This window comes from Pseudophryne corroboree, chromosome 8, assembly GCF_028390025.1.
Source record: "Pseudophryne corroboree isolate aPseCor3 chromosome 8, aPseCor3.hap2, whole genome shotgun sequence".
Taxonomy (NCBI): Eukaryota; Metazoa; Chordata; class Amphibia; order Anura; family Myobatrachidae; genus Pseudophryne; species Pseudophryne corroboree.
This window is the reverse complement of record NC_086451.1, coordinates 163,105,719-163,129,776: the sequence shown is the minus strand read 5'-3', so window position 1 is coordinate 163,129,776 and position 24,058 is coordinate 163,105,719. Positions and strand designations below refer to the sequence as shown.

The window sequence follows — 24,058 nt, the reverse complement described above, 5'->3', positions numbered from 1 at the left end:
GTATGAAGAAGAAAGAAAAAAAAAACACGGTTAGGTGGTATACAATTATGGACGGACTGCCGAGTGCCGACACAGAGGTAGCCACAGCCGTGAACTACCGTACTGTACTGTGTCTGCTGCTAATATAGACTGGTTGATAAAGAGATGTCGTAGTATGTATGTATAAAGAAGAAAGAAAAAAAAAACACGGTTAGGTGGTATACAATTATGGACGGACTGCCGAGTGCCGACACAGAGGTAGCCACAGCCGTGAACTACCGTACTGTACTGTGTCTGCTGCTAATATAGACTGGTTGATAAAGAGATGTCGTAGTATGTATGTATGAAGAAGAAAGAAAAAAAAAACACGGTTAGGTGGTATACAATTATGGACGGACTGCCGAGTTCCGACACAGAGGTAGCCACAGCCGTGAACTACCGTACTGTACTGTGTCTGCTGCTAATATAGACTGGTTGATAAAGAGATGTAGTAGTATGTATGTATAAAGAAGAAAGAAAAAAAAAACACGGGTAGGTGGTATACAATTATGGATGGACTGCCGAGTGCCGACACAGAGGTAGCTACAGCCGTGAACTACCGTACTGTGTCTGCTGCGACTGGATGATAAATAATGATATAAAAAATATATATATATCACTACTGCAGCCGGACAGGTATATATATTATATAATGACGGACCTGCTGGACACTGTCTGTCAGCAGAATGAGTTTTTTATAGAATAAAAAAAAAAACACCACACAAGTGAAGTCACACGACGAGTGTTTAACTTTTTCAGGCAATCACAATATAGTATACTACTAACTATACTGGTGGTCAGTGTGGTCAGGTCACTGGTCAGTCACACTGGCAGTGGCACTCCTGCAGCAAAAGTGTGCACTGTTTAATTTTAATATAATATGTACTCCTGGCTCCTGCTATAACCTATAACTGGCACTGCAGTGCTCCCCAGTCTCCCCCACAATTATAAGCTGTGTGAGCTGAGCACAGTCAGATATATAATATATATATACATAGATGATGCAGCACACTGGGCTGAGCAGTGCACACAGATATGGTATGTGACTGTCTTGTACTCCTGGCTCCTGCTATAACCTATAACTGGCACTGCAGTGCTCCCCAGTCTCCCCCACAATTATAAGCTGTGTGAGCTGAGCACAGTCAGATATATATACATAGATGATGCAGGCATGCAGCACACTGGGCTGAGCAGTGCACACAGATATGGTATGTGACTGAGTCACTGTGTGTACCGTTTTTTTCAGGCAGAGAACGGATATATTAAATAAAACAACTGCACTGCTGGTGGTCACTGTGGTCAGTCACTAAACTCTGCACTCTCTTCTACAGTATCAGCCTCAGGTCAATCTCTCTCTCTCTCTCCTAATCTAAATGGAGAGGACGCCAGCCACGTCCTCTCCCTATCAATCTCAATGCACGTGTGAAAATGGCGGCGACGCGCGGCTCCTTATATAGAATCCGAGTCTCGCGAGAATCCTTCAGCGTCATGATGACGTTCGGGCGCGCTCGGGTTAACCGAGCAAGGCGGGAAGATCCGAGTCGCTCGGACCCGTGAAAAAAAACATGAAGTTCGTGCGGGTTCGGATTCAGAGAAACCGAACCCGCTCATCTCTACTATAAACCAAAAGGTTGGTGGTTCAATCCCACCCAGGGACGTAATTGACCTTGTTATCAGATTTTGGTGATCTTTAAGTAGACAAGTCAAAATTTCAAACCCCCTCTTATGGTGTAGGGTACCTGGCCTTCTCTGATGTAATCAGAGTTAGATTTGATTCAGTGATTTTATAAAAACAGCTAGGAAGCACAATTTAGCAGTGGGTTGCAGAGAAAAAGAAATATGCTGGCAAAAAAATCCAATTGAGTGATTAAACAGCTCTTCATTTTCTGGCTTTATTTTTATGCTAACAAATTTGTTCTCTGAAAAGTGTCCACAAAGCCAAGTCTCTGATTAACACCTTTGTAAGGATGGTTTTTCACCTATTACTAAATTAAACTTGCTTCATTGGAAAGGCAGCAAGATGCATCCTCATTTCAATGTCTACTGAAATAATACAGGTTGACACCAGGAAACATTAACGCCACTGCATCCTTGCTGCTTTCTCATGTGGAAGTCTGTTTAATGTGAAAACAAGGTGATATCTAATTAGCACACAGGTAAGGAATTAAGAAAATCTTTATTTAAGGGTGAAAATGATTCTCACAAAATCGTTGCCCCAATGCATCATTGAAATTCAAGCTGGAAAGATGATTTTAATATATCACTTGTACATTTTGTATTGCTCTTCTGGTGACAATGTAGTTTGTTTTTGTCAATTACCATTTTAATAATAGGGTAAAGAAAATTAAGTGGATTTTTAAAAGAAAACAATACTTTCAATATACTATTAAAACAAATTAAAATGGTAAAAGTTATTGTACTTTAATGAAAAATAAAAGAGCAAAAATATCAATCCCAGTTTTGGATTACTTTAATTAACAAAAAAAATGCATATAGCAGAGGATAGTTTTAATCTGCCTACCTCTGGGTTATGGGCCCAGCATGCTTCCATTGCAATACTCTGCTGCACATGTAAGTGCAAGAGATCCTGAAGCACTCACTCATCATGGGAAAGTACCAATGTGTTTCTTCGTTGGTGGATGGAAGAAACATCTTACAAAAACTCTCCAGATTATTGACTTTTTAAAGTTTTTCTAGGAAACGTTTTAGATGAATGCTTATTAGCCTTTGTCAGTATGTACTTTTGCAAAGTGTCTCTGTGGCGCAATCAGTTAGTGTGTACGGCTATAAACCAAAAGGTTGGTGGTTCAATCCCACCCAGGGACGTAATTGACCTTGTTATCAGATTTTGGTGATCTTTAAGTAGACAAGTCAAAATTTCAAATCCCTTCTTATGGTGTAGGGTACCTGGCCTTCTCTGATGTAATCAGAGTTAGATTTGATTCAGTGATTTTATAAAAACAGCTAGGAAGCACAATTTAGCAATGGGTTGCAGAGAACAAAAATATGCTGGCAGAAAAATCCAATTGAGTGATTAAACAGCTCTTCATTTTCAGCCTTTATTTTTATGCTAACAAATTTGTTCTCTAAAAAGTGTCCACAAAGCCAAGTCTCTGATTAACACCTTTGTAGGGATGGTTTTTCACCTATAACTAAATTAAACTTGCTTCATTGGAAAGGCAGCAAGATGCATCCTCATTTCAATTTCTACTGAAATAATACAGGTTGACACCAGGAAACATTAACGCCACTGCATCCTTGCTGCTTTCTCATGTGGAAGTCTGTTTAATGTGAAAACAAGGTGATATCTAATTAGCACACAGGTAAGGAATTAAGAAAATCTTTATTTAAGGGTGAAGATGTTTCTCACAAAATCGTTGCCCCAATGCATCATTGAAATTCAAGCTGGAAAGATGATTTTAATATATCACTTGTACATTTTGTATTGCTCTTCTGGTGACAATGTAGTTTGTTTTTGTCAATTACCCTTTTAATAATAGGGTAAAGAAAATTAAGTGGATTTTTTAAAGAAAACTATACTGTCAATATACTATTAAAACAAATTAAAATGGTAAAAGTTATTGTACTTTAAGTAAAAATAAAAGAGCAAAAATATCAATCCCAGTTTTGATTACTTAAATTAACAAAAAAAAATGCATATAGCAAAGGATAGTTTCAATCTGCCTACCTCTGGGTTATGGGCCCAGCATGCTTCCATTGCAGTACTCTGCTGCACATGTAAGTGCAAGAGATCCTGAAGCACTCAGTCATCATGGGAAAGTACCAATGTGTTTCTTCGTTGGTTGATGGAAGAAACATCTTACAAAAACTCTCCAGATTATTGACTTTTTAAAGTTTTTCTAGGAAACGTTCTAGATGTATGCTTATTAGACTTTGTCAGTATGTACTTTTTGCAAAGTGTCTCTGTGGCGCAATCGGTTAGTGTGTCCGGCTACTAACCAAAAGGTTGGTGGTTCAATTCCAACCAGGGATGTAATTGACCTTGTTATCAGATTTTGGTGATCTTTAAGTAGACAAGTCAAAATTTCAAACCCCCTGTTATGGTGTAGGGTACCTGGCCTTCTCTGATGTAATCAGAGTTAGATTTGATTCAGTGATTTTATAAAAACAGCTAGGAAGCACACTTTAGCAGTGGGTTGCATAGAAAAAGAAATATGCTGGCAAAAAAAATCCAATTGAGTGATTAAACAGCTCTTCATTTTCTGGCTTTATTTTTATGCTAACAAATTTGTTCTTTGAAAAGTGTCCACAAAGCCAAGTCTCTGATTAACACCTTTGTAGGGATGGTTTTTCACCTATTACTAAATTAAACTTGCTTCATTGGAAAGGCAGCAAGATACATCCTCATTTCAATGTCTACTGAAATAATACAGGTTGACACCAGGAAACATTAACGCCACTGTGTCCTTGCTGCTTTCTCATGTGGAAGTCTGTTTAATGTGAAAACAAGGTGATATCTAATTAGCACACAGGTAAGGAATTAAGAAAATCTTTATTTAAGGGTGAAGATGTTTCTCACAAAATCGTTGCCCCAATGCATCATTGAAATTCAAGCTGGAAAGATGATTTTAATATATCACTTGTACATTTTGTATTGCTCTTCTGGTGACAATGTAGTTTGTTTTTGTCAATTACCATTTTAATAAAAGGGTAAAGAAAATTAAGTGGATTTTTGAAAGAAAACAATACTGTCAATATACTATTAAAACAAATTAAAATGGTAAAAGTTATTGTACTTTAAGTAAAAATAAAAGAGCCAAAATATCAATCCCAGTTTTGGATTACTTTAATTAACAAAAAAAATGCATATAGCAGAGGATAGTTTCAATCTGCCTACCGCTGGGTTATGGGCCCAGCATGCTTCCATTGCAGTACTCTGCTGCACATGTAAGTGCAAGAGATCATGAAGCACTCACTCATCATGGGAAAGTACCAATGTGTTTCTTCGTTGGTTGATGGAAGAAACATCTTACAAAAACTCTCCAGATTATTGACTTTTTAAAGTTTTTCTAGGAAACGTTTTAGATGAATGCTTATTAGCCTTTGTCAGTATGGACTTTTGCAAAGTGTCACTGTGGCGCAATCAGTTAGTGTGCACGGCTATTAACCAAAAGGTTGGTGGTTCAATCCCACCCAGGGACGTAATTGACCTTGTTATCAGATTTTGGTGATCTTTAAGTAGACAAGTCAAAATTTCAAACCCCCTCTTATGGTGTAGGGTACCTGGCCTTCTCTGATGTAATCAGAGTTAGATTTGATTCAGTGATTTTATAAAAACAGATAGGAAGCACAATTTAGCAGTGGGTTGCAGAGAAAAAGAAATATGCTGGCAAAAAAAAACCAATTGAGTGATTTAAACAGCTCTTCATTTTCTGGCTTTATTTTTATGCTAACAAATTTGTTCTCTGAAAAGTGTCCACAAAGCCAAGTCTCTGATTAACACCTTTGTAGGGATGGTTTTTCACCTATTACTAAATTAAACTTGCTTCATTGGAAAGGCAGCAAGATGCATCTTCATTTCAATGTCTACTGAAATAATACAGGTTGACACCAGGAAACATTACCGCCACTGCATCCTTGCTGCTTTCTCATGTAGAAGTCTGTTTAATGTGAAAACAAGGTGATATCTAATTAGCACACAGGTAAGGGATTAAGAAAATCTTTATTTAAGGGTGAAAATGTTTCTCACAAAATCGTTGCCCCAATGCATCATTGAAATTCAAGCTGGAAAGATGATTTTAATATATCACTTGTACATTTTGTATTGCTCTTCTGGTGACAATGTAGTTTGTTTTTGTCAATTACCATTTTATTAATAGGGTAAAGAAAATTAAGTGGATTTTTTAAAGAAAACAATACTGTCAATATACTATTAAAACAAATTAAAATGGTAAAAGTTATTGTACTTTAAGTAAAAATAAAAGAACCAAAATATCAATCCCAGTTTTGGATTACTTTAATTAACAAAAAAAAAATGCATATAGCAGAGGATAGTTTCAATCTGCCTACCTCTGGGTTATGGGCCCAGCATGCTTCCATTGCAGTACTCTGCTGCACATGTAAGTGCAATAGATCATGAAGCACTCACTCATCATGGGAAAGTACCAATGTGTTTCTTCATTGGTTGATGGAAGAAACATCTTACAAAAACTCTCCAGATTATTGACTTTTTAAAGTTTTTCTAGGAAACGTTCTAGATAAATGCTTATTAGCCTTTGTCAGTATGTACTTTTTGCAAAGTGTCTCTGTGGCGCAATCGGTTAGTGTGTTTGGCTATTAACCAAAAGGTTGGTGGTTCAATCCCACCCAGGGACGTAATTGACCTTGTGATCAGATTTTGGTGATCTTTAAGTAGACAAGTCAAAATTTCAAACCCCCTGTTATGGTGTAGGGTACCTGGCCTTCTCTGATGTAATCAGAGTTAGATTTGATTCAGTGATTTTATAAAAACAGCTAGGAAGCACAATTTAGCAGTGGGTTGCAGAGAAAAAGAAATATGCTGGCAAAAAAATCCAATTGAGTGATTAAACAGCTCTTCATTTTCTGGCTTTACTTTTATGCTAACAAAGTTGTTCTCTGAAAAGTGTCCACAAAGCCAAGTCTCTGATTAACACCTTTGTAGGGATGGTTTTTCACCTATTACTAAATTAAACTTGCTTCATTGGAAAGGCAGCAAGAAACACTAGACTAATTGGAGGTGCGCCCTAAAGCAAATTACAATGTTAGGATTAGGGGGTTCGGAAAGACCTCTAGTGTATACTGTCACGATCCGGGTATCTGGACGCCATAACTTACCTTTCAGATGCCTCCTAAGGCTGGCTCAGCGCTCCAGGACCGGATCCCATCTGTTATTCTGATGTCCCCATTCCTGCCTCCTCTCCTGTCACTCTGAGACGCTGTCACAGCGGCGCCATGTTACATCTTGAATGGCATCTCCTGCGGCCTCCGCCGCCGTCCCTGAGTTTCTGCATGCAGGATGTCAGAGTGGCGCTTATGTCAGCCGCGGCCTCCGCTGTTGCCCGCGTGGTTCAAATGTGCACTCATCAGTCTGGCGTCTCCTGTTTACTGTTGCCGGCGCCGCCATTGCTGTTAAAGTTCCCACATGGATTATCAAACCAATCTTCCCTCCAAGTGTCTGCATGGGCGCAGCCATGTTGGATTCTGTCACCTGTTCATTTCCACCAATCCGCTGTTTCCATTGTAATCTGCATAATTGCCTAGCCAATCCCTTCCTTGCTGCAGGTATAAGTATTCTGTGCCTGAGCAAGGAAGGCGTCAGTGATTTGGTTGTCAAACCTAGTTCCAGTTTGTCTCTCTCCCGTGGTTGTTTTCCAGGTTCCAGTTACCATCTCCAAACCTCCACTAAAGAGACCCGCTCTAGTCTACCACCTGCGGTGCAGCCTGACTCTCCAGTCCTCTGGGACTCATCTGTTTCCAGTTACAGATTTACCTGCTTCCAGCCTAGCTTCCAGCAGAGATCAGCTCTTCTTAAAGTGCCGGTATCATTTCCGCAGATTACCACTCACCACCGGCACTATTATTTCACCGCTCTCAAACTCCATATATCAATCATATTTCATCGCTCTCAAGCTTCATTTATTATTTGGCTGGTTCCATCCAGCAATCCACTCCGTGCTTACATCAGTCTGGTTTCAGCCAGTACCCACAGCAGCCATTTTATCCACAGCAGCCCAGCTTTTCCTGGAACACCAGCTAGTATGATCCTGGGCTATCTCCATTGCTACAGTCGGGCCTGGTAAGGACTTTCCAACTAGAAGATAATAAGAACTGTCTCATACTACCAGAGCCCTGTGGTCCTTGTCCTCCTGTAGTACCCAGGAACTGTATTATTTCTCTGCTGATTTTATGTTTCTCTTTTATTACTGCTGTGATGCATGGAGTTTGTCAAAATAAACATCATTGACTTTTATCCTGGTTGTCGTGGGCACGCCTTCGGGCAATTCTTCTACATTTAACTTACATGTCCAGGGGTCTGATACAACCTCCCAGGTTCCACTACACCTCAGCCCCTACAACTGAGGCTGCCTCCAGTCAGCTCAGGCCCTCAGTTGTGACATATACACTGTATATACATTTTAAGATAGGAAGGTACAAATTACATATTCACATTGCATCTATGGGCTGGATTCAAATGTCCCTTTCCTCCCTCAATCGTGCCCGTCAGCAGCTATTCTATTCTATATAAGGAGCCACGAGTCGCCGCCATTTTCACTTGTGCATTGGAGATGATAGGGAGAGGACGTGCAGCGTTTTCTCAGTTTCTGTGTTCAGTGTGCTGCAAATATCTGTGCTCAGTGTGCTTGCAAATATCTGTGCTCAGTGTGCTGAAAATATCTACGTTCTCTGCCTGAAAAATGCTCCATATCTGTGCTGCATTGTATTATATAGTATGAGGACAGGGCAAAATTTTGCTGACCACCAGTATATAATATATAGCAGTACGGTACAGTAGGCCACTGCTCTACCTACCTCTGTGTCGTCAAGTATACTATCCATCCATACCTGTGGTGTATTTTAGTAGTTGTGCGCAGTATATATAGTAGGAGGACAGGGCAGAATTTTGCTGACCACCAGTATATAATATATAGCAATACGGTACAGTAGGCCACTGCTCTACCTACCTCTGTGTCGTCAAGTATACTATCCATCCATACCTGTGGTGTATTTTAGTAGTTGTGCGCACTATATATAGTAGGAGGACAGTGCAAAATTTTGCTGACCACCAGACTTCTACTTAAGTCCAATGGTGTAGGATGTGCAAAGCTGTTTGGCTGTGCATTTATTGATCTAAGCATGCATTTTTATCAAAGCGTGATAAAATTGACACATAACGCAGCGTTCAATCAGCGTTAATTTATCTTCAGCTGATATGGATTGTGAATTGACGTTTCTTCTCTTCTTGTCACCTACAGGTAATTACAATTGACTACAACCACCAATCTATTCTGCTGCACTATATCTATATATGCAAAGCTAATTCTGCTGGGTAATGCAAATTGAAACATTATTGCATAGTATGTGATTTTGAAGTACTTTTTTAAAGTTTTGAATGATATAGACCCAGTTTAATTTTTGTGGAATGCCTGGTTGTAGCTTTTAAGGTAATTTATTGCCTGGCATTTGAGGGGGTGGGGTGTGGTTACAGATTTAAATTATTGGTTTCACTTGTAATAGTCTTCTACTTAAGTCCAATGGTGTAGGCTGTGCAAAGCCATTTGGCTGTGCATTTATTGATCTAAGCGTGCATTTTTATAAAAGCGTGATAAAATTGACACATAACAGCAGTGTTCAATTAGCGTTCAATCGAAGTGAAAAAGAAGGAAAACAGAAGCACACCAATCTAACAAAACAAAGAAAACTGAAGAACTAATAACAAATGTGAGTCACTTACTCCTCAGATCACTCACCTCCTGATTGTTGCATCTGATTACATAGCACAGAACTACCTTACTTGGACATTTCATAAACCATCCATTTCACCTACAAATGCCTGTATCTGTATTATTGTAATTTTGTTTTTTAAGCACAGCTGCACCAATGCAATTTTACCTGCAAACACTTAAAACATCTAACATAATTACCATTGCTTCTTAAACCTCTCACAATCCTTTCATTTCTTACACTCCAAATACATTTCTGCACCCACTTTATCTACGCTTTTGACTCATTTCATACTAAATTGAGCCTACACTGCTTTTCTCACCTGCATTTCTACAATTCTTCTGCTCGGATTCCCTTACAGTCTCCTCTCCTACTTCCACTTTCCCTCAACCTATTTACCTTCTTAACACTATGTGAATGCTTTCTTATACTCCCCACATCACTCAGTGTCTACCTAATAATGTATCTTTATCCTTCCCCCCCCAGTCTCCTCCACCTCCTCCTCTGTCTCCCCTCCATCCCTCTGTTTCCTTCCCCCACCTTTCCTGTTACCCCACTTTCATTCACCTCTGCCCCATGGTCCTGCCACCCCACAACTCAGCCCTGCTCCCTCTCTCCCTTCCCTGTCACCTCCCCACACCCCCATCCACATCACACTGACCTCCCTCCCTGCCCACCTCCTGCAGTTTCCCCTCCTATCTCAGGCACCCGTACCATCACTACTCTCTCATCCCTGCCCTCAAAGTTAATCCCACCTCATCGCTACAGCAACCCTGAAAATCTAATTCACATCTCTCCCACAAACTCATACCCCCTATCCTGTGCCCTCTGGAATGCCAGATCCGTTTGTAACAAACTGGTCCCCACTCATGACCTTTTCATTTCCAACTCCCTACACCTACTAGCCATTACTGAAACTTGGATTACGCCCTCTGACACTACTTCTGCTGCTGCTCTCTCTGCTGGGGGCCTTACATTCACACACACCCCCCGACCTGGGGGTCGCCATGGGGGTGGTGTTGGGGTCCTTTTACCTTCTAGTTACTCCTACCAACTCATACCACCAGAACCATCCCTTATATTATCTACATTTGAGGTCCACTCCATATGTCTCTTCCAACCAGTCCATCTTAGAGTAGCTGTCATTTACCGCCCCCCTGGCACTGCTTCCAAATTCATCGACAACTTTGCTTCCTGGCTTCCTCACTTCCTCTCTTCTGACATTCCCACCATTATCCTAGGCGATTTCAACATCCCTATTGACATCCCCACACAATCCCCTGCCTCTAAACTCCTTAACCTCACCTCTTCACTTGGTCTCTCCCAGTGGACCTCCTCACCCTCCCATGTGAATGGGAGCTCACTGGATCTGGTCTTCACTCACCGCTGTGATATTTCTGATTTTTCCAACTCCCCATTTCCCCTCTCTGACCACCACCTGCTCTCCTTCAACCTATCTCTCTCGACTTCCCCATCTCAACCTCCTAAGGCTACCATCACTAAGCGTAACATTGAAGCTATTGACACCACATTCCTTTCCTCCCTGTTTGACTCACTTCTCTCTCCTATTCTCTCTCTCTCTCATGCCCTGAACAAGCCACTTCCACATACAATGCTTCCCTTACTTCTGCTCTTGACTCTGTTGCTCCACCAACCACTGTTCACCCTCGCAAATTAACACCTCAACCCTGGCACACCAAATGCACCAGATATCTGCAAAAATGCTCACGTACTGCTGAGCGACACTGGAGGAAATCACGCTCTAAGGCAGACTTCCTCCATTTCAAACTTATGCTCTCATCCTTCAGTGCTGCCCTTTCTCTTGCTAAACAGTCATACTTCAAGAACCTCATCTCCTCCCAGTCTTCCAACCCCCGGCGCCTCTTTGCCACTCTCAACTCACTCATCTGCCCACCTCCACCTCGTCTCCCTTCCTCACTCTCTGCTCTTGACTTTGCCACTTACTTCACATCCAAAATTGACTCCATACGTCAGGACATCACATCACACCAGACTATCAGTAACCAGCCTTCTCCCATCCCTTACCAACCCTCCCCATCCCTCGCACCAACTCTGTCATCTTTCTCCCATGCATCTGGAGAGGAAGTCATGGCCCTCATTCGTTCCTGTCCCCTCACCACCTCCCCACTTGACCCTATCCCCTCCCGCCTCCTCTGCCACATCTCTTCTTCTGCTTGTTCCCATCTTTCCCACCTTCTCAATCTCTCCCTCTCATCAGGCACTGTCCCCTCTGCCTTCAAGCACGCTCTCATCTCTCCTATTCTTAAAAAAACCTACCCTTGATCCAAACACTCTCTCCAACTACCGACCCATCTCTCTTCTCCCTTTTGCCTCCAAACTCCTTGAGCGTATTGTCTACAACCGCCTTACTTCCTTTCTTTCCTCACACTCACTGCTTGACCCATTCCAGTCTGGCTTCCGTCCTCTCCACTCCACTGAAACTGCCCTTACAAAAGTATGCAATGACCTCCATGCTGCTAAATCTAAGGGACACTACTCTCTACTTATTCTACTTGATCTCTCTGCTGCTTTTGACACTGTGGACCATCCTCTCCTACTGCAAATCCTTCACTCCATTGGTCTGCGTAACACTGCCCTCTCTTGGTTGTCGTCCTACCTTTCTGACCGTTCATTCTCTGTCTCCTCTCATGACTCCACCTCCCCCTCACTTCCACTAACTGTAGGGGTACCCCAAGGTTCTGTCCTTGGTCCTCTTCTCTCTTTATACGTCCTCACTAGGTAAGCTCATTAGTTCTTTTGGTTTCCAATATCATCTCTATGCTGATGACACTCAAATCTATCTTTCCTCTCCAGACCTCTCCCCTACTCTCCTCACTCGTATCTCCAACTGTCTCTCTGCTATCTCTTCCTGGATGTCCCAGCGCTTTCTTAAACTTAACATGTCTAAGACCGAGCTGATCATCTTCCCTCCCTCCCGCATAACCTCACCTCCTACAATCTCATTATCTATTGATGGCACTACTATCTCCTCTACCCCCCAAGTGCGCTGTCTTGGAGTAATCCTTGACTCCTCCCTCTCCTTCAAACCACACATTCAGCACCTCTCACAAACCTGCCGTTTTCATCTAAAAAATATTTCCAGGATCAGACCCTTTCTGACCCAGGATGCTACTAAGACTCTTATCCACTCACTGGTCATCTCCAGACTGGACTACTGTAATCTCCTCCTGACTGGCATTCCTGACAAATACCTCTCTCCACTCCAATCTATCCTCAATGCTGCTGCCCGGCTCATTTTCCTCACCAAATGCACTACGTCCACCTCTCCTCTCTTACTAGTCCTTCACTGGCTCCCCTTCCCTTTCAGAATCCATTTCAAGCTTCTCACACTTGCTTACAAAACCCTCACCCACTCCTCTCCCATCTACATCTCTGATCTTATCTCGCTTTACACTCCCACCGGTCCTCTTCGCTCTGCTAATGCACACCGACTCTCCTGCCTACGGATTACTTCCTCCCACTCCTACCTCCAAGATTTTTCACGTGCTGCACCACTTCTCTGGAATTCCCTACCTCTCCCCCTCAGACTCTCCACCTCTCTACAAAACTTCAAATGGGCTCTCAAGACCCACTTCTTCACCAAACCCAGCCAAATCTCATCCTAAACCTCTGTTCCACGCTCTCTATGTACCCCATCTGTCTCACCCCTGTCTGTCTACCCCTCCCCTTTAGAATGTAAGCTCTCATGAGCAGGGCCCTCTTCCCTCATGTGCTTACTCTTTTCTTACTTTAATAATCTTCAGCTGCACCAAATCCAGCAGTCTTCTGCCACCTGATACTTATTCCAGTGTCATCTGCTGATGTAGCTATGTTTATTTACCCTGTACTTGTCCTATATTGTCATCAACTGTAAGTTGCTGTTTTCCTGTTTGATTATTTGTTTATGTACTCTGTAATTTGGTGCTGCGGAACCCTTGTGGCGCCATATAAATAAAGGATAATAATAATAAATAATATAATATATAGCAGTACGGTACAGTAGGCCACTGCTCTACCTACCTCTGTGTCGTCAAGTATACTATCCATCCATACCTGTGGTGCATTTTAGAAATAAAACATATCTCGGCAGAGCAATCTATGGCCCTCATTCCGAGTTGATCGGTCGCAAGGCGAATTTAGCAGAGTTACACACGCTAAGCCGCCGCCTACTGGGAGTGAATCTTAGCTTCTTAAAATTGCGACCGATGTATTCGCAATATTGCGATTACTAACTACTTAGCAGTTTCAGAGTAGCTTCAGACTTACTCTGCCTGTGCGATCAGTTCAGTGCTTGTCGTTCCTGGTTGACGTCACAAACACACCCAGCGTTCGCCCAGGCACTCCCACCGTTTCTCCGGCCACTCCTGCGTTTTTTCCGGAAACGGTAGCGTTTTCAGCCACACGCCCCTGAAACGCCGTGTTTCCGCCCAGTAACACCCATTTCCTGTCAATCACATTACGTTCGCCGGAGCGATGAAAAAGCCGTGAGTAAAATTACTTTCTACATAGCAAAGTTACTTGGCGCAGTCGCAGTGCGAACATTGCGCATGCGTACTAAGCGGATTTTCATTGCAATGCGATGAAAAATACCGAGCGAACAACTCGGAATGAGGGCCTATATATCCATCATTTTTCAGACAGCAACAGTGGGTATTGTAATAGTCACCCAATCCATCACTTTTATAGGGTTACATGCATCCACATGCTACAGCCTGTCTCAATAATTTTACTGTCACAGTGTGTGTGTTTGTGTTTTTATTTGGGTATTTTTTGTTGTTGTAGAACTACAGGTACCAGCGAGCCCGTTATTTTCCCGCCTGCTGGTACTTGAGGTTCTCCAAGTACCAGCAAGTGGGGGAGGCTTGCTGGGCCTTGTAGTTCCACAACAAAAAAACAATATTCTTTTTTTACACATATGGCTATCAGCCCGGCACCCACCACCCAGGGGTGCTGGGGACAGCCTCGGGCTTCACCCCTGGCCCTTGGGTGCCTCGAGGGGAGGAACCTCTTGATTTAAGGGATCCCCACTCCTCCAGGGAACCCCGGCCAGGGGTGACTAGTTGGAGGGGTAATGCCAGGGCCGCAGGGACCTACATAAAAGTGTCCCCTGGCTGTGGCATTATCTCTCTGGCTAGTGGAGCCCGGTGCTGGTTTTAAAAATATGGGGGACCCCTACATATTTTGTCCCACGTATTTTTGGAACCAGGACCCGTCTAAGAGCCCGGTGCTGGTTGTCTAAATACGGGGAACCTCTGTCCAATTTTTCCCCCAGTATTTAAATAACCAGGACCGGCTCAAAGAGGCTGGTTATACTAAGGAGGGGGGACCTCACACATTTTTTTTAACCCATTCAGACCCTTCTCCTTTAAGTTAATGGAAGCCCTGGACAACAAAATTGCATTCATGTCCTCCTCCCTCACCCTTCCCAGTCCCAAACACTCATTTTTTTTCTTAAAAAATTTATAATATATCACAAGAACAATGAGCAGGCAGGCAGCGGGCATTGGCGGCATCGGACTGAGATAGAAATTAGTGGTGGAGGGCTGGGTCAGTTGATTGTGGGAGAGTTTGTAAGCCATTGGCGGTGGCAGTGGGTATCGGCTCAGAGGCAGTAGCGGGCATTGGCTAAGGGTCATCGGCAGGATTCGGCGGACATTATGGCTGTAGTGCCTCACTAGCCACTGACCTCACCGCACGCCACTGTGGGACAGATGTAACATGCAGAGAGAGGTAGATTTTGGGAGAAGGAATGTCCTAGCATAACTGTTAATTGCAGTGTAATACTGTAATTCAACTGTGCAGCATTTGTGGCTAAATGTCAAAGAAGCCAGTATTTACCCTGCATGCAAAACAATAAATGTATTTGCACATACCTCCCAACTAACCCAATTTTTGCAGGACAGTCACTTTTTTTGGGAATGTCCAGCTAACCCAAATAACCCCCCCCCCCAGTGTCCCATAGTCATGGGGAAGGGGGGGGGGTGGAAGGCTCCCTGTAGCTTGTTGCTCTGCAAATATGCACATTGTGGGTAATTCAGACCTGATCGCTAGGGTGTGTTTTTTGCATCCCTGTGATCAGGTGGTTGCCGCCTACAGCGGAAGGGAAAATTTGCTGTGCAGGTGTGTGATCACATGTGCACAAGAGCTGCACAGCTCAGCACTTACTCAGCCATTGAGGTGACGTCACAAATCCTCCCACAAAACGCCGGGTCCCTCCAGTGTTTTTCCGGACACTCCCTAGAAACATTCAGTTGCCACCCACACAAACACCCTCTTCTTGTCAATCTTCTTGTGCACCTACGCATTGTGGCGCATACGCATGTGCAGTGCAGACCTGATTGCCCGCTGGGTGAAAATAAATTGAAGCGATCTGGTCTGAATAAGCCCCAATGTCTATTCACGGGAGACAGAGGGGCTGGGGCATGGTCAGCAGCTCACAGAGCACCTATAATGAGAAAAATGGGAGACATGGCTCATGATCGCGATATACCTGCGAAGGTACGCCCTCTATTGATTGACAGGCAGAGGCATTCGCATTTTCTGCGGGGCACCCGGAGAAAATGTAGGCACATGCACAGGATGGACCCTGCGTATATGCCCCCATCCTCTTCATAGTTTTTGGGGTTGGAACGAGCAGTGTGAAAACATCAATCGATGGGGGTAATTCCAAGTTGATCGCAGCAGGAATTTTGTTAGCAGTTGGGCAAAACCATGTGCACTGCATTTACGAACAGATGATTTTTTATATAAATTTTAAAATGTTAGTAAATGTGTGTTTTTTTCAACCTGGAAGCCCAACATCGATTAAGATCGATCTTAAATAGACCCCTGGGTTTTAAGGATAACCATGGTTGAGTCCAATAATTAATTCACATTGACTGAAGTTCTAATTAAGTAGTGATGTGCACCGGAAATTTTTCGGGTTTTGGTTTTGGGTTCGGTTCCGCGGCCGTGTTTTGGGTTCGGACGCGTTTTGGCAAAACCTCACCGAAATTTTTTTGTCGGATTCGGGTGTGTTTTGGATTCGGGTGTTTTTTTCAAAAAACCCTAAAAAACAGCTTAAATCATAGAATTTGGGGGTCATTTTGATCCCATAGTATTATTAACCTCAATAACCATAATTTCCACTCATTTTCAGTCTTTTTTGAACACCTCACACCTCACAATATTATTTTAATTGGTATTTGGTACCGGGGACACAGTACCTCAATCAAGTCTATAGTTGGCTCTGAAATCAGCATTAAACTGGATCCACACTTAGATTATCTGTCCAATTTTTTTTTCTAGTTGAAACAAAATTATGCTAATATGTGGCAGCAAATGACAATTGACCATTTGCTCCCAAACACTGGAAAACATCCAAAAATGGTCATTTAGATAAATTGGTTAAATCCATTTCATTTAGCTAATTTATCCAAACTACCTTTATTGTATCTTTGTGGGTGAATGATGTGTGGGTCAGTGTTGAGGGTGGTGGAGGAGATGGGTAATAGGCACAGCAGGGTGTGGACAGTCAAATAGTGTGCTTAGAGGTGCAGATAAATAGGGATATCTAATAATTCACCCACTATTCTATAGAATTATTAGATATCCCTATTTATCTGCATTACTCACCTAACACTCAGCATTTATCTACATGCTGATGCTATTCATAGCACTTAGCTTGCAAGTATTTTACCCATAAGGAGACACATTAGATGTTCCCTCTCTTTTCATTGTAGACGTCCCCAGCAACCATACTGTACTATACTACAACAGGAATAATTACTGTGGGGGATTATACCATTTGATCTGGAATAAAGGGAAAATATTGTGGAAAGAGTGCTGTAAGTGTATGATATGTAGAACTATTGCCAGGTTCTGACATTTGTCAAGTGAATTACTAATATACATTCAACTAATATTACATAGTGTCCAGTAATTCAGTATCAGACTAATCGATATAGTCAATTTGGATCAATAATAAAGACACAACACAGGTAGCGAACCTTGATATTAATAAATGTATTTCCATTTATTATATATGGTAATTACATTATACAAACTTATTGTACTTTATTTCGTGTTTAGACAATTTTAACAAATTTATTAAAAGTTAATTTTTAAATCATCATTTGTGCGCCAGCAAAAGAGACATTCTTTTCTCTTCTCCTTTCCTGCATAACATTACTTGTCTCTGGTAGCACCCCCGAACGTCCTACAATTAATATTTAATATAACTGATGGACATTTATTGGGGCCTCTTCATACAAATATTTAGAATTTAATAGCTGGTGCAAAACACATCCCCTTCCCCCCATTCCCTGTATATCTGGATTCACCAAGGAAATGCTGATACTGACTCCAAGAAGAAAGGGAGTCTCTTCCCTATGAAGGTGAAGCCTTGTTTGGCGACGGCCTAGTTAATTTGATCTCGGCAGCTCCCGCAGGTAAGTCAACCTTCTTGCACTATGTTCCCTCTCAACGGATAAAGACGCATCATTATCTGATGCAGTCATTTCGGCCCAATAGATATGCAAGAAGTTAAGATTCCCCTTTCTTTGCAGGTAGAGGAAGGAGAAGAGGGAAGAGGTCTGTAGCCTCTTCAAGATTGCAGGAGCAGAGATTGTCCTCTGCTTCTGCCAAATCCACTGCATGACGCTAGGGCTTTCTTGCAGGAGCCCGCACCAGTGGGGGCACGTCTAAAACTCTTCAGTCAGTTCTGGATTCATTCGGACCTGGACTCGTGGGTTTTATAAATAGTGTCCCAAGGGTACAAACTGGGGTTTTAAGACGTTCCCCCTCACCGATTGTTCAAATCAGCCTTAGTCAGCAGGGAGAAGGTTTTTATTCAAGCCGCTTCGTGGTCCCGAAGCCGGACGGCTCAGTCAGACCAATCTGAAATCTGAAATCCCTCAATTTCTACCTAAAGAAATTCAATTTCAAGATGGAATCTCTCACGGTAGTGATCTCCAGTCTGGAGGAAGGAGATTTCATGGTTTTGGTAAACTTAAAGGATGCCTACTTACATGTTCCCATTTAGCCACTGCATCAAGCTACCTGAGGTTTGCAATTCAGGATTGTCATTACTAATTTCAGACGTTGCCATTTGGTCTGTCCGCGGCTCCGAGGATTTTCACCAGGGTGATGGCGGAAATGATGGTTCTCCTTTGCAAGCAAGGAGTCACAATTATCCCGTACTTGGATGTTCTCCTGATAAAGGCGAGATCCAGGGACCAGTTGGTGCAAAACATTGCACTCTCCCTGACAGTTCTTCAACAACATGGTTGGCTCCTAAACTTGCCAAAATCGCAGTTGGTCCCAATGACGCGGTTGTTGTTTTTGGGAGTGATACTGGACACAGAAGAGGTTTTCCTCCAGTGGAAAGGCTATGGAGATCCAGAGTCTGGTCAAACAAATTCTGAAACCAGCAAGAGTGTTAATCCATCAATGCATTCGGTTGCTGGGGAAAATGGTTTTGGCCTACGAGGCCATTCAGTTTGGCAGGTTCCATGCCAGAGTGTTCCAGTGGGACCTGTTGGACAAGTGGTCCGGATCCCACTTACACATGCACCGGAGGATAATCCTGTCTTCCAAGACCAGAATCTCACTCCATTGGTGGCTGCACAGTTCTCACCTCCTAGAGGGGCGATGGTTCGGGATCCAGGACTGGATCCTAGGGACCACGGATGCAACCCTTTCGAGGTGGGGAGCAGTCACACAGGGGGAAAACGTCCAAGGAAGATGGTCAAGTCAGGAAAGTTGTCTCCACATAAATGTTCTGGAGTTAAGGGCCATTTAATAACAGCAGACACAGTACACACTGGGACGGGTGCCCAGCATCCTCTACGGACTAAGAGAAAAGGATTTACCGGTAGGTATTAAAATTCTAGTTTCTCTAATGTCCTAGAGTATGCTGGGGACTCCGTAAGGACTATGGGGATAGACGGGCTCCGCAGGAGACATGGGCACTTTAAGAAAGACTTTAGTTCTGGGTGTGCACTGGCTCCTCCCTCTATGCCCCTCCTCCATACCTCAGTTTGATACTGTGCCCAGTTGAGACTGGGTGCTTTTCAGGAGCTCTCCTGAGCTTTCTGACAGAAAGTATTTTGTTAGGTTTTTAATTTTCAGGGAGCACTGCTGGCAACAGACTCCCTGCATCGAGGGACTGAGGGGAGAGAAGCAGCCCTACTCTCTGAGTTGCAAGGTCCTGCTTCTTAGGCTACTGGACACCATTAGCTCCAGAGGGATTGGTACGCAGGATCTCACCCTCGCCGTCCGTCCCAGAGCCGCGCCGCCGTCCCCCTTGCAGATTCAGAAGATACAAGCAGGGTGAGTATGAGAAGAAAAGAAGACTTCAGAGGCGGCAGAAGAGTTCATAATCTTCACTGAGTTAACGCACAGCACTGCAGCTGTGCACCATTGCTCCCATACACCTCACATACTCCGGTCACTGTAAGGGTGCAGGGCGCAGGGGGGGCGCCCTGGGCAGCAATATAAACCTCTTTTTGGCAAAAATATAACATATATACAGCTGGGCACTGTATATGTATGAGCCCCTGCCAATTTTACAGTTTAAGCGGGACAGAAGCCCGCCGCCGAGGGGGCGGGGCTTCTCCCTCAGCACTCACCAGCGCCATTTTTTCTCCACAGCACCGCTGAGAGGAAGCTGCCCGGACTCTCCCCTGCTTATACCATGGTAGACAAGAGGGTTGAAAAGAGAGGGGGGGCACATAATTCGGCGCAAATGACATACAGCAGCGCTACTGGACAAACATTATGTTACTGTGTTATTCCTGGGTTATATAGCGCTGGGGTGTGTGCTGGCATACTCTCTCTCTCTGTCTCTCCAATGGGCCTTGTGGGGAAACTGTCTTCAGAAAAAGCATTCCCTGTGTGTGTGTGGTGTGTCGGTACACGTGTGTCGACATGTCTGAGGAAGAAGGCTATATTAGAGAGGAGCGGGAGCAAATGAATGTGGTGTCTCCGCCGACACCTGATTGGATGGATATGTGGAATGTTTTAAATGCTAGTGTAAACTCATTGCACAAAAGATTAGACAAGGCTGAAGCTTTGGGACAGTCAGGGTCTCAACCCATCCCTGATCCTATGTCGCAGGGACTGTCAGGGTCTCATAAGTGCCCACTATCCCAGATTGTTGACACAGATACCGACACGGATTCTGACTCCAGTGTCGATTACGTTGATGCAAAGTTACAGCCAAAATTGGCAAAATCCATTCGATATAGGATTATGGCAATAAAAGATGTTTTGCACATCACAGAGGAACCCCCTGTCCCTGACAAGAGGGTACATATGTACAAGGGAAAGAAGCCTGAGGTAACCTTTCCCCCCTCACACGAGCTGAACGAGTTATGTGAAAAAGCTTGGGAATCTCCAGATAAAAGACTGCAGATTTCCAAAAGGATTCTTATGGCGTATCCTTTCCCATCAACGGATAGGTTACGATGGGAATCCTCCCCTAGGATGGACAAAGCATTAACACGCACAGCTACAGCTGGAAAATCAAATTTTTTACCTTATGTTCCCTCACAGCATAAGAAAGCTCTGCATTATCAAATGCAGTCCTTTCGGTCACAAAGAAACAAGAAAGTGCGAGGTGCGTCCTTTCTTGCCAGAGGTAGGGGCAGAGGAAAAAAGATGCACAACACAGCTAGCTCCCAGGAACAGAAGTCCTCCCCGGCCTCTACAAAATCTACTGCATGACGCTGGGGCTCCACTGGCGGAGTCCGGCCCATGTGATGTCATGCAGCCGCTCTGACCACGCCTCCTGTTTCTCCGTTGCCGACCCAATATTGAAAACCCTGCCCCCGCACCGCTCCATCTCCGACTTGGAAATGGAGTGTTGTTGACCCCCCTCCCCCCCCCCTGCACCGATTGACAGGCAGAGGCGATCGCATTATCTGCAGGCGGATGCGTATGCTCTTAGCAATTTTTGCAGTTGGATTGCTTATTGCGATTGCAATCCAACCTGACTCAGGCCCTATTACCTATCACAATGCACTGCGGGTAGTACAAAATGGGGTTAATATAGGAGAAAAACCCCCAGAGCTGTGCTCCTTAACTGTCCCTGGTGGCTAGTGGAGCAGCTGCCCAGTAATCAGTGTCCACGCCAGTGCGCACACGGCCCGCCCCCTACAGCCACGCTGGATCACGGTATAAAGTGGGCACAGAAGCCCCTTACCACCCTTTCATCAGCGGCCTCGTGATCCCGGAGGGCGGTGTGTGTGTGACTGACCTTAGGAAGAAACCGGAGCCTCCGCTGCAGTGACCCAGCAACCGGGGCACTGGAGTATACTGTGCCGCTGGGAGTGATGGAGCTGCAGTAAATATGTCTATTAGACCTAGCCTGCTGCAGCCCTTGTAGATTCTTATTAAAAAAGTTCTTCTTTTCTTGTCAAAATTAATAGCTAAGAATAGGCTGCCTGAGGCAGCCCCCTGTTAAGTGGCCTGCTACTGAAGGCACCAACTACAAACTGAGCTCCCTGTTCATGGAAGCGAGGTTATAGAGGAGGGGGCGCTGAGTATCTTGTGAACAGTCAAAAGCTTTGAGCTTGTTGGTGCCTCAGATCAAGATCCTACTCTACACCCCAATATGAATCCTTGTGGAGTCCAGTGTACCCCACAGAAGAAAAAAATGTGTCACAACCATTGGCAGCAACATAAGAATAGCTGCTGATGGGCACAATTGAGAAAGGAAGGGGGGAAAACATTTGAATCCAGCACATATATGTAATTCGAATATGTAATTTGTACCTTCCTACTTTAAAATGTAATGGATGAACCTCACCCTGTGAGAACTATCTTCATGATCAAGAGATCTCATATGCAAGATAAATATGTGTTGGGATAGGGCTGTGGAGGGCGGCTGCTCGGGCACACCCCCGTCAAGTTAAGGAGATTCAACTGAGGAAGCACAAGGGAACTCTCATCTGGGGACAACAACTGCAGGGAGAACACATTTTCAGATGAATGTGGGAGGGCAGAAGGCTGCCTAATACTGAAGCACCCCCAAACAACAAACCAAAAGCATCAACTAGTGCAAGCATTCCTGGGGGAAGGCCTGCAGCAGATGGATCCAATAACAGCTCCAGAGTTGCTCTACAAGACAAGTAAAAGGGTGTGAGCCCTGCAGCACCACCTGTACTTTGCATACACACATATAGGACAGCATCTCTTATATGCCCCAGGGTCAATAAAATAGTATCCTTATCTAGGGTATCCATCCCCTCAGATAAGGTATCCGTCCATGCTGCTACAGCACTACACACCCAGGCCGACGCAATTGCCGGTCTGAGTAAGGTACCCGAATGTGTATAAATGGACTTCAGGGTTATCTCCTGTTTGCGGTCAGCAGACTCTTTGAGGGTAGCCGTATCCTGGGACGGGAGGGCTACCTTCTTGGATAAGCGTGTTAATGCTTTGTCCACCCTAGGGGAGGATTCCCATCTTAACCTATCCATTGATGGGAAAGGATACGCCATAAGAATCCTTTTGGAAATCTGCAGTCTTTTATCTGGAGATTCCCAGGCTTTTTCACATAACTCGTTCAGCTCGTGTGAGGGGGGAAAGGTTACCTCAGGCTTCTTTCCCTTGTACTTATGTACCCTCTTGTCAGGGACAGGGGGTTCCTCTGTGATGTGCAAAACATCTTTTATTGCCATAATCCTATATCGAATGGATTTTGCCAATTTTGGCTGTAACTTTGCATCATCGTAATCGACACTGGAGTCAGAATCCGTGTCAGTATCTGTGTCAACAATCTGGGATAGTGGGCGCTTATGAGACCCTGACAGTCCCTGCGACATAGGATCAGGCATGGGTTGAGACCCTGACTGTCCCGAAGCTTCAGCCTTGTCTAATCTTTTGTGCACTGAGTTTACACTAGCATTTAAAACATTCCACATATCCATCCAATCAGCTGTCGCAGAGACACCACATTAATTTGCTCCCGCTCCTCTCTAATATAGCCTTCTTCCTCAGACATGTCGACACACATGTACCGACACACCACACACACAGGGAATGCTTTTTCTGAAAACAGTTTCCCCACAAGGCCCTTTGGAGAGACAGAGAGAGAGAGTATGCCAGCACACACCCCAGCGCTATATAACCCAGGAATAACACAGTAACTTAATGTTTGCCCAGTAGTGCTGCTGTATGTAATTTGCGCCGAATTATGTGCCCCCCCCCCTCTTTTCAACCCTCTTGTCTACCGTGGTTTCAGCAGGCGAGAGTCTGGGGAGCTGCCTCAGCGGTGCTGTGGAGAAAAAATGGCGCTGGTGAGTGCTGAGGGAGAAGCCCCGCCCCCTCGGCGGCGGGCTTCTGTCCCGCTTAAACTGTAAAATTGGCGGGGGCTCATACATATATACAGTGCTCAGCTGTATATATGTTATATTTTTGGCAAAAAGAGGTTTATATTGCTGCCCAGGGCGCCCTGCACCCTTACAGTGACCAGAGTATGTGAGGTGTATGGGAGCAATGGCGCACAGCTGCAGTGCTGTGCGTTACTTCAGTGAAGATCATGAAGTCTTCTGCCACCGCTGAAGTCTCTTTTCTTCTCATACTCACCCGGCTTCTATCTTCCGGCTCTGCG

At 44.1% G+C, this 24,058-nt stretch overlaps 1 non-coding gene across 1 annotated transcript; it reads left to right on the top strand.

Annotated features, from left to right (window-relative positions):
* Positions 1–6,280: 6,280 nt before the first annotated feature.
* TRNAN-AUU (transfer RNA asparagine (anticodon AUU)) lies at positions 6,281–6,354 on the top strand. Its single transcript has one exon. It is a non-coding gene; the product is annotated as a tRNA-Asn (tRNA).
* Positions 6,355–24,058: the final 17,704 nt, after the last annotated feature.